General features: G+C 43.8%; 1 protein-coding gene across 4 annotated transcripts in view; it reads left to right on the forward strand.

The window, feature by feature from the left end:
- Positions 1 to 403: 403 nt before the first annotated feature.
- AFF1 (ALF transcription elongation factor 1) overlaps positions 404 to 12,013 on the forward strand; it is a 177,351-nt gene continuing 165,741 nt past the window's right edge. For all 4 annotated transcript variants that reach the window (XM_054028841.1, XM_054028842.1, XM_054028843.1 and 1 more), the window contains exon 1: positions 404 to 624. The gene's annotated coding sequence lies outside the window, so the exon portion shown is untranslated. The remainder of the gene's footprint in view (positions 625 to 12,013) is intronic.

The raw sequence follows: 12,013 nt of genomic DNA on the forward strand, positions 1-12,013 counted from the left end.
GGCCGGGCCATGCCCCAGTGCCCCCATGGGCTGGACCATGCAGCGCCCGGGGAACCCCCCATTTAACTGTGCCTCGCTCTCAGGGGCCTGCCCTGCAGCAGGGGCTGGGGACGCAGCTCCCCCCAGCCTGGCAAAGGAGCCGGGAGCCGCCCTCTACAAGGATCGCAGGGCTGGGCAGCTCCAGCCGCTGCCCGCTCGGCCCTTCGGGCGTTCCCGGACACGCTCGGCGGGCACAGGCTGGCTAGGAGAAGGATTCCGGCGAGCGCGCGCGCGCGCACTCGGCTCAAGGGAGCGTGTCCCCAGTGGAGGAGGCGTGGCTTGGGCTTTCCCCACCGCCTCCTCCTATCTACCTTGTGGCGCGCGCGCGCCTGCTTGCCTGAGCGTTCCAGCGCCCGGCCGCCTCCCTGCTGCCCGACGTGCGCGCAGGCTGCAGCTGCAGCAGCTGGAGGCAGGGGCGGGGGGAGCAATCAGGCTCTGTGCTACTGCAACAGGTCAGGGAGGAGCGGAGCAGAGCAGAGCAGAGCAGCATCCTCGTTCTCCCCTCCCCCTGCAAGGAAGGGAGTGCTCAGAAGAAGACCCTGCCCCAGCCCTTCCCCCGAGGGAGCTCGCATCGATTTGGCAGAGGTGAGAGACCTTGGGTCCGTAGGATGGATGTTGGAGAGAGAGAGCCCCCTAGAGCTCCCCTGCCCCCCGCCCTGAAGGCAGTGAGGGGGTGTTTGCAGCAGTGCCCGGGGAGAGAAGGAAGCGGGCAGTTACCAGGGGAGGTTGTTGGGAAACTTTTCTCCCTTGTTTCCTGCGTTGGGTTTTCCAGCCTTCAGAGCTAGGCGCTCACACTTTCCCATGGCCAGGGGGGCTTTGGGTAACGTTGGGAGCGGGGAGGGCTTTGCTTTATAAACAAATGCAGCAAGAGCGTGAGTGTGAAAGCACAGCTGCCAGTCGCTGTATTTAATGATCTTGTGACTTTAAAAAAAAATTGTCCGGAGTAAGGGGGAGGGGCTGAACTCCTGATGGGGATATGAGAAGGGTCTGTTGACATTGACTGCAAAATTTCATTGTCTCAATTAGCTTTGCACAGGACTTATCACTTCCACTTGTGTAAAATGTATTCCTTCTTAAAGTCGGCTTAACAGCCACCAAGTATTGAGTTTTGCAGTTCAACAATACAGGGTTATAAAAATCTGTATAATTTCAGCTCTTGCCTTCTGGGTGGTGAGTCATTTTCCAGCAATTGTCTCTCTTTTTTTTTTCTTTCTTCAAGCTGTGATTTCTCCCCCTCTTTTGTGTTTCCACATAAAACGCAGCATTGACCTAAGTATCTACTATTTTGCTCAAAAGTCATCTGTATTTAGTATGGTTTTTGAGACTTGTTCATAGGAAAATGATATGCTATAAATATCCACTAATCATTTTAATGATAGAATTATTATTGGTGTTTATTATTTTATTTGAACTGGCAGGTTATATTGTTGTTGGTTTATAATGGAAACATAAACGAAAACATGAACTATAGGTAAACAAAAAGTCAACACTGAGCAATTCTGAAACCTGAGGATATGTTTGTCCACCAGAGGTCACCCTTTTAACCCAAGGGGCAAGCTTCTAGCTCTACTGAGGCATGTTCTTCCCTCCAGGCCTGCAAACTGCTCCACTCTGAGTAACTATGTAAGCAGTCCCACTGAGATACTCATCCATTTAATGACAAGTTTCAGAGTAACAGCCGTGTTAGTCTGTATCCGCAAAAAGAAGAACAGGAGTACTTGTGGCACCTTAGAGACTAACAAATTTATTAGAGCATAAGCTTTCGTGTAAGTATTCTCACACTTCTTATCACACTGTCTGTACTCGGCTAGCTTGATTATCACTTCAAAAGTTTTTTTTTTTTTTTTTTCTCTTAATTAATTGGCCTCTCAGAGTTAGTAAGACAACTCCCACCTGTTTATGCTCTCTGTATGTGTGTGTATATATATCTCCTCAATATATGTTCCATTCTATATGCATCCGAAGAAGTGGGCTGTAGTCCACGAAAGCTTATGCTCTAATAAATTTGTTAGTCTCTAAGGTGCCACAAGTACTCCTGTTCTTCTTCATCCATTTAAATGTCTGCAGGTTTGGGGCCTAAAGCCATCTCTACACTACCATTTATGTCGGCGAAATTTATGTCACTCAGGGGTGTGAAAAAAACACCCCCGAGCGATATAATTTTGTAGGCGTAAGTGTTCGTGTGCACAGCAGTATGTCAGCGGGAGAGTTTCTCCTCCAGACATAGCTACCGCTGCTCATTGAGGTGATTTTATTATGTCTCTGGGAGACCTCTCTCCCGTCAGTATGGAGTTGCTACACGAGTCATCTTACAGTGGTGCTGCTGCATTGGTACAGCTGTGTCGCTGTAAGCTCGCTAGTGTAGATATGGCCTCAATAGTTAACCCCTAAAGCATCCATCTCCCTTTAACATAATGCAATGGCTCACATTTTAAATGATTTAAAAAAAAAATTAAAACAAACCAGGAAGAGGACTATGCATGTGACTGCTCTAATCCTGTGGCTCTTCAAAGCAATGGATGACCTCATTTTATTTAAATAGCATTACTAATAAAGGATCAAATTCTGTTCTTGAATAACAATAGGTTAAGCTGAAAAGAGCTCCAGTCTTAAATTTCAAAAAGTAATAGAAGCTTCTATAACAAGCAAGCTCTATATATCCTTTAGGGCTAACCCAGGCTAAATGCTGGGGATCTTTTGCTTATGCTTAGTAATCTTTGTTCCTTACAGTCAAAGCAGCATAAAGATACAGTTCCTCCTTGCTATTCTCTCTTCCCTCCCGCCCCCTGCTGTGAACTAAAAACTCAGCTGATGTGGGAGGAATTAACTTGCAAGACTCTTCTTCATGGGGTAGAAAGAGTAAACAACAAAGTCTTTAGTCCTCTTTTTGGTGTTCCACTCTCATCTGTCTGGTGTTGATGGGCCTTTCTTGTTGGCCAGGATGTGACACCTTCTGTTGGAGATCAGCACTTGACGCTAGTTAATGTCTCTCTCCTGTCCGGTGATTTACACGGAGTGTCCTACAATGCAAACACTCAAATTTTACCTTCTAATATGGGATACAGATGTTATAAGTGAGATTAATGCATGCAGCAACTTACAGGCATTCCATAAAGTCAATATATAATTCTAATACCTATTTTAACAATAACACACAGGTGAGCCAGACTTATTTCAGCTATGCATTTGTCAGTATTCAATTGAAGCATGGGGACCTCTGGCATCACACCCCCAATGCAAAAATGGTGTAAGAAGGGATGTCACTGGCGCTCCTGAATATGCCTCAGGATTTCCCTACTCCTGACAAGACATCTGCCACTGCATTTTATTTTTTTTTACCTTGATATGTACTGTTTCCATGTCTACTCCTGTAGAACTAGGCTCTAGTGTAATAGTTTCAAATTGGTCCCTCTGGCTCAGCATAGCTGTGTTAGCGGGGAATGGTCCGATAGCATTTAAATTTTCTGTTATATAGATGAGGTTTAAGTTGCGTAATAGTCCAAACAATGGCATAACATTCCTTCTCTGTGTCAGCATAGTTCTGTTCAGTGGAGGTCAGCTTTTTACTTAAAAGGCAATAGAGTGCTGCTTGTCCCACACCCCAGTCTCTGTTAGCACTGCACCTAACCCAGTATTAGAAGTGTCAGTGCACAGCATAAAGGATTTGCGGAAATCAGAGCTGAGTAAAACTAACTCTTTAGACAGGCTTCAAGGACATAAGAGGCTTTTTCTCACGGGTGTCAGTCCAAATTCACCTGGTCTGGCTTCCCCTTTTTCATAAGGTCTGTTTATAGAGGCCACAATGTCACTGAACTCCTTTACAATCCTCTGGTTTAATTGGCCAGACTGATAAAGGATTGGACCTGCTTCTCGGTTTGTGGGACAGGCCAATTCCGAATGGCTTCTACTTTTAAAAGGTCAGGGCGAACAAACCTACTGCCCACCCTGTGTCCTAGCTAAGATACTTTTGTGGCCCCCATCTTGCATTTTAACACCTTGACAGTGAGGCTGGCTTCTCTAGGCCCCTGCAATACAATTCCCACAAGGTTCAGGTAATCTAGGTTTTTAGGAGGCACAACAAACAGCCAAGTTGTCTACATAGGCCTTGACAAAGGTCTGTAAACCCTGCAGCACCTAATTGAAAATGCAGGGGCTACCTTTCAGAGGTTTAATTAATCCAAAAGGCATAGTCTTAAACTCAGGCCACATTCCACTATGAAAGCTGACTTTTCCTGGACATCAGCATCTAAGGGAATTTGCCAGTATCCATGAGTCAAATCCAGAGTACTTATGAATTTTGCACTGCCCAGTAGATCCAGAAGGTCCTCTATCTGGGGTGTAGAGTAAGGATTAGGTTGGGTGATGTCATTTACCCTTCTAAAATCCACGCAAAATCTCAGGGTTTTATTCCTTTTAGGTACCATCACAGTAGGAGATGCCCACGGGCTTTTTGATTTAGTGATCACTCCCATTCGCGTGCTCTCCACTTTGTCTTTGCATTTCATCTTTAGCATGGTATGCTCTGCTAGGAACAGGGCAGGACCTTGCAGTTTCAATGGAATGCATTCTTTTGTCAGTTAAACCTGGCTGGTTGGAAAATACTTGCCTGTGGTATTTCAAGAGGGCCAACATATCCTACTTTTGGGTTGGGTTCAAACCCTCCCAAATTTCAGTGCTCTCCAGTGGAGTCTCTTCCTCACTCTCCAAGACCAAATAATTAAAGGGGCAGTAAATGTTCCCTCATCAGCACAATAAATCATATTCACCTCTCTTTTGTGGTAAGTTTTCAATCTATTGACATGTAGTGTTTGCGCAACTCCCTGCTGTGGGGTTTCGTTACATCGCAGGTGACCTCCTTCACTCTATTACCTCAAAAGGTCCCTCCCAACAGTCTTGAACTTTGTTTTTCCTCACTAGATTCAAATCTAATACCAAGTCACTTACATCAAAAAACCTTTCTCCAACATGCCTGTCATACCAGCCTTTCAAGGTTCTGATGCATTATGTCCATCATAGCCTTTAAATTCTCTTTAAAACAAGTGCCACATTCCCCTACAGGCTCTTCCATATTACTCTTCCAAGGGCCTTGTATTAAATCTAAGGGTCGCTGCACCTCTTTCCCGTAAAGGAGATAAAAGGAAGCAAACCCTGTAGACTCTTGGGGGACAGTCCTGTATGTGAATAACAAATAAGGGAGCAATACAGTCCAGTTATTCTCTCATTGGCAGGGCCGGCTCTAACTTTTTATGCCGCCCCAGGCAAAAAAGAAGAGCACCCCACGAGTGCCGCCGAAATCCCCCCCCCCCAGCACCACGCAACCCGAAGCCCCACCCCCTCCAAGCGCCGCGCCGCCCCCCTCCAAGCGCCGCGCCGCCCCCCTCCAAGCGCCGCGCCGCCCCCCTCCAAGCGCCGCGCCGCCCCCCTCCAAGCGCCGCGCCGCCCAAAGCCCCCGCCCTCCCTCCGAGCACCGCACTGCGCCAGCCCCCGTCCTCCCAAGACCCCGCCCCTCCGAGCGCCACCTGAAGCCCCACCCCCCTCCGAGCGCTGCGCTGCCCAAAGCCCCACCCCCCTCCGAGCGCTGTGCCGCCCGAAGCCCCCCCCCCTCCGAGCGCCGCGCTGCCAAATCCAAAAAAATAAAATAAAAAATCGAGCGCCGCCCTGCCCCAAAGTGCCGCCCCAAGCACGTGCTTGGTCGGCTGGTGCCTGGAGCCGGCCCTGCTTATTGGGTAACATATGTCCTCAGCATAGACTTCAATGTCCCATTGAATCATTCTATTAGACCGTTAGCTTCTGGATTATAGGGTGCAGCCTTTAGCTGCCTCACTCCACACAACTCCCATAAGATTTTCAAAACTACAGTACAGAAATGAAATGTCTAAAAAAAAAAAAAAAGGCACTAACAACATTTACAAATCATCATTTTGCTTGTGTGGTATACTCCTTTTCCTCACCTTGTAGCTGTCCTATATAGACTACGCTCTTCGGGGCAGGGACCTTCTACTACTGTGTGTTTATATGGTGCCTCGCACAATGAGATAAGATGTAGCATGGTGTAGAATTCATTGATGGGGAAGAGGAAGGCGGGGCTAACAGTAGCTAGGAACACAAAGTTGCACTGAAGCCTCTGAATTGTGCATTTATTTGCTAAAAGTATTTTTAAGTTAAAGTGGACAAGGGATAGCATAACATCTGTTTCAACAATGTCACAAAAACTGCCCTTAATGCAGCTATTTCAGGTGTCTGGGTTATCTGTATTTTTTAAACGGTGTTTTTTAAACAGCTTATATGTATCTTACATATTCAAAAAGTTGTGGTTTGTAGAAAAGCTCCCAATTGCGTAGGGGCTTCCTGTTGTCCTTAAATATTTTATATTGGACATATTACGATATCAGCCACAGGAGCCTGGTAAACTAGTGTTGAGGACTTCTCTGCCAGTGCTCCAGGATCCATGACCTAAACTTCCTTCCATAGAAGTCTGCCACGAGAGATTTATTTACAGCTTCTTTTTTAGATGGACAGTAGTTTCTCTATGTACGTCCACTTCTTTGTATGACACTTTTAAAAGGTTGATAACATTCACTTAAAAAGTTTAGTTTTGATGGGTTAATGATATCCTATGAAAACCTGTTTAGGTATTTGTCTTCCACTACTGTAGTAGCTGAGTGCCTGACAGCTCCAGGAAATAACCAAAGTGATCATTCATAAGAATGGTGTGTGTGCGTACATACGACTGCTTAAAAACGATGTTAAAAGTTTGCATTGCTGTTCAAAATAGTATGAAAAAGAAATACTTCTTACACTAAGATAGTTATCCAAACAGAAATGTTAAAAGGGTGTCTATGTATATGGGAAATGAATTTCCCAATCTACCTCATTGCAGGATAGTTTTCAGTCCTGACTAAGTTCCCCAGCCGCTCTGCAGGGTTAAATGACATGACAATAGCAGCAGCTGCTTGGAGTGTTGTCTACATTTATACTCTTCACAGGTGGAGTAGAACTGGTGGTATCAGTGATGGGAAATTGTTGGCAAAAATGCTTAGTGAGTGCTACTTTGTAGTTATGTTCAACACTAACCTACCTGTTTCCCAACATCAGAGTTTGAATGTAGCTCTTTCTAACAGTATTAGAAACTTGTATTATAAAAGTTTTATAAACTGTTTTAACTACTTTCAAATTCTCACTCTCCTTTCTAGGTGTTTGAAAATTGTAGAGTCTGTAGGTGCTAAGTGTAGAGTTACAAAGCAAACAGTTAACATTTAAGTCTCTTCCAAATAGCAGTTTATCATCTTTCCCCTCCCACTCTACAGTAAAAGTCTCCCTAGCAATTAGAACATGTAGCCCATGCTGTTTTGCCTCTCTCCATGGGATTTATAAAAGATCAGTGTTGGAGCCTGCGTCACAAGTGCTAGGCTTTGCATGGCTATTAGTGACAGTATTATTGAGTAGCGACTTAGTGGCTTGTAAGAAGAAGAATAAACATGCATAAATATTTATATTTTGATGGTTCCCAATTATGTTTGTTTTTGTTCTTCAAAAAAGTTTGAAGAGTTGAGGAACATTTATTCACAAAACATTGGATTTTATTTTGAAACTGTTTATAAAAAACATTGCAGTAAGCCATTTGAAAGAGAGTTCACTTCCTGACTCTGGCCCTAGAGGAAACCTCTGGCGTCTTAGAATTTCTAAAACATAGTTGGGGGGGGGGGGGGGGGAAGAAACATACATCATTCAAAACTGGTGAAGGAGGAAACTGTCAAAGATCTGCAAGGGAAAAAATTACTTGTATGTTGTGTGCGCACTTTGAGAACAAAACCAGGGATTTTAGCTAGAATTCTTTATTATATTAATTGACATTGGAAGGGAAAGCTTCTGTTTAAAAACAAATATCTTGCAAATGTGAACTGGAGGGAAAGAGAGTGGCAGAAAATAGGTGACAATTGCAGCTTGTCATGGCTTACTGAAATATGATATGTTAACTCTTAAATGAATGCATTGCTGGATTAACACCTGGTTTTGAGATCAAGTCAGTGGCAAAACTCCCATTGACTTCAACGGAATCAGAATTTTATCCCAGACATTAATGTTCCCTATAGCCATACAGCAGATATAACATAGGTAGTGGCAGTGCATGCTTCTCTCCCCATGCTGCCCAGTCAATCTGTGATGAATTGGTGTTCTTCTATAGTACTACAAAAACAACAAGGAGTCTGGTGGCACCTTAAAGTATATATATATATACTTCTATAGTACTGTACCTCTTGTGGCCCAATCCTTCTCCTGAGGGGCAAACTCCTTTTTGATCATGTGCAGCCAATGTTAGGACCATTTGAGTAGTAGTTTGGAGAGCTGCTCCCTTTACCCACTTAGAACTCTTCCTAGGTTGTTTACCTACATTAAGCAACAAAGGGTCCTGTGGCACCTTTAAGACTAACAGAAGTCTGTTAGTCTTAAAGGTGCCACAGGACCCTCTGTTGCTTTTTACAGATTCAGACTAACACGGCTACCCCTCTGATACTTGTTACCTACATTAGTTTATTTTAAACCCAACTTGAGACTGTCTGTCAGGCTGAACTGCCTTTTCTACAACTGTTTTCATCTCAGTTTCTTTTCTTAAAACAAGATTACTGATCATAGAATGTCACAGGTATGTCTTAAATTCTGCCTGGGAGCATGTACCACAAAGGATTCCATCCATTCTTAATTCTTACATAGTATTTGAGCACTATTAATTCCTCTGCTATAATCAAGTAAAATCTATTATATACTTTACAGCCTCTAGTATCCAAGTGTCACGGGCAATGTTACTATGTTCATATAGTAAAGATTTGATACTTGAATGTTCAACAAAATTAACCGATGTTGGGAATCATAGTCCTGTTTCTGATAGTGGGGAGCTTTGGCTAGCTAAGGATGCAAAGCCATGGTACAGTTGTTTTGCATCTCCTGAATGGAGCTCCGTTCCTTCCACACCTAATGACACGACAACGTGAGGAGATGGAGCTCAGCACTTGGTAGGATGGGGTTCTGAGGCTAGACAGTGACTAGAGATGGGAAAGCCCAGAGAAGTGTGGGAAGTGTTGGATCTCTTTAAATTCTCAAATATAAATGGAACAAAACTTTCAAGAGAGGCTGCTGCTCTCAGACATTGTTATGCTCAAAGTGGAATCTCTTCTGTTTGCATTCTACTGTCTGTATGTAACAATGTTTTGATAGTGTAGTCTCCATGCATATCTATTCCTGAGTCTTTTCAACAGGAAGTTTTTATTTTGGTGGTGGTGATCTGACAGAGATGCTGTCATAGGTTAATCTGAGCCCACCAAACTTGCTTGATATAGTGCACTAAAGACCGAACAACTTTCTAATGGTAGCTGACTGGCCTGGAATTAAACTGATGACCTAGAGGTCAGCCTCTTTATCCAGTTACCAACTCATCCACTCCTTTTAATTTCAGTTGGCTGAGCTGAGCTCCCACTGTTTCACACAATGCTACTGCAGCCTGTCCTCGAGCCATAAATCTGTTTTATGCTCTCAGGAGGGTGGGATGCTGCAAATAAATGGTCTGATCGGATAATTAACCATTTCTGTGCTTGTTTTCCTGCCAGAGTTTATTTCCGATATTCCTTCTTCTCTCCCTTCTTCTGGTACCCCGGGTTGTTGTGGGTTTTGTACTTACACTAAGTAGACCTTTTTTCCATCCTTAATTTCACTTTGGTCTTATTCAAAAGCAGTTTCTTGTGGAGCACTTCTCAGCTCTTAATGAAAGCAATTTGTTAAAAAGCTACTTGAAACTTCTTCTAAACCAATTATTGTTGTTAAGGTTTTGTGCAACCTATTCAGCTGGGGCCAGGTCTACACTACACACATATATTAGTATAACTAAGTTGTTAGGGGTGTCAAAAATCCACACCCCTGAACGACATAGTTATACCAGCCTAACCCCTGGTATAGACAGCGCTATGTTGGCGAAAGAGCGTCATCTGTTGACATAGCTACTGCTTCTTGCAGAGGTGGATTAACTACCCCGACAGGAGAAGGTCTCCCATCGGTGTGGGAGCATCTTCACTTAAACGCTGCATTGGCGGTGCAGCTGCCCCAATGCAGCATTTTAAGTGTAGACCTGCCCTGAGAAACTGGACAGTGGGCAACTGGAGTAGATCTGAAGGAGGAATCAAGGTGATTATTGTGGTAGTTGCCACAAGCTTTGTAATAAAATATGCTCCAAGCATTTGCATGGACTTGAGCACAGGGAAGACTTTGTAGATCGCAGATCCAAGTCTTTTTTTTTTTTTTTTTAATTGATCTCATTTTTATAATGATCAAGGGGGAGAGGACTACCTGGTAACTGAAACCCAATTGGCTGTGAATAGCACTCTTTTGTTACAGCCACCCATTTCAATGCACGTCATAGTAACTGTGATGGGACATATCTGTGTTCTCTTTTCTGTCTTTCTTTCCTTTTCGTTGTGCCTTTTATTTTATTCCATTTTGCCGTATATTTTTTTGTTTCCTCTATTCACCAGAAGGGAACAGAGAAGAGAAGTTCAGGCTGGTAAACTACTGCTTGAGCCTGTAATCCAGTGTAGTTAGGTACCACAGCTGGGAGGAGAGAGGAGACAGTGGTAACTTTCAAAGAGCTTCTCTTTGCTTTATCTGCATTTATAGGGCATATTTGTAGTGAATGTGTGGGGATATCTAGGGTCATGCAGCTTCTCTCCCTCCCCTCACCACCCAGATACGCCTTTCCTATGTCTATCTCCCTGGACCAGCACCCCCAGTTGGAAAATACAACTGTTGTATGCTTCAGATAAGTGCTCATGTAACTCCAACATAGAAGTCTCAGAGTAACAGCCGTGTTAGTCTGTATCCGCAAAAAGAAGAACAGGAGTACTTGTGGCACCTTAGAGACTAACAAATTTATTAGAGCATAAGCTTTCGTGGACTACAGCCCACTTCTTCGGATGCATATAGAATGGAACATATAATGAGGAGATATATATACACACATACAGAGAGCATAAACAGGTGGGAGTTGTCTTACCAAGAAGTCTCTGGGCCTTGAAATGCTAAAGAGCCCAGCATGAGTAGTGACATCAGATGATGGCTAACTAGGTGCTAGTTCTAGGGATTTCTGTTTGGCAAATATCTTCGCACAGTGCCACACAACACAAGCAATTACTGAATGTTTTGTGTTGCTCCTAGACATTTAGGACCTAATTCTGCAAATGCTCTCTAAGGAGTATAGTGCTTACTGCTGTGAGAAGTCCCTTTGAAGCCAACAGTTCAAACCAATGGAGTTCAGACCAATGGGACGACTTACAGGACTAAGCACAGTGTTCATTACCAGGTTCTTAGATTGTAAACTTCTTGAGGCAGAGAACTCTTCTTTCTGTGTCAGAATTTTACTAATGCATAGCAATAGACCTAATGCAGTGTAGCCAACTCTGCTGATTTTGTCATGAGTCTCATAAGTAGGCTGTAGTCCACGAAAGCTTATGCTCTAATAAATTTGTTAGTCTCTAAGGTGCCACAAGTACTCCTGTTCTTCTTTTTGCGGATACAGACTAACACGGCTGTTACTCTGAAACTTGTCATAATAACTATTGTTTTCCTTAAAGCCCCAGCTCATGGAGTCAAGAGGGTATATAATGATTTCAGCCTTCATTCTTAAAGAAAAATTAAATTTCTAGCCTCCGTAGCTGGGGGGAGAGCTTCAAAATGTGACCCTGGTGTACCCAAAAGGCTCAAAAAGCAGACGGCAAATAAAAAGAACACCTAATCTAATATTTTTACATAATCTCATGGTTTTAAAGCCAATATCATGATTTTTGGTGAGCCTGACTCATGATTTTTGAACATTTTTGGGGTTGGCAGTACTGCTAACGATTTGCTGCCTCAGGCAAACCATCTATTCTGTAGAGTATTAGCCTTGCTAATACATGGTCATTCAGGCTGATAGCTCAGACTGCCCTGCAGG

Source organism: Malaclemys terrapin, chromosome 5 (genome assembly GCF_027887155.1).
Source record: "Malaclemys terrapin pileata isolate rMalTer1 chromosome 5, rMalTer1.hap1, whole genome shotgun sequence".
Taxonomy (NCBI): domain Eukaryota; kingdom Metazoa; phylum Chordata; order Testudines; family Emydidae; genus Malaclemys; species Malaclemys terrapin.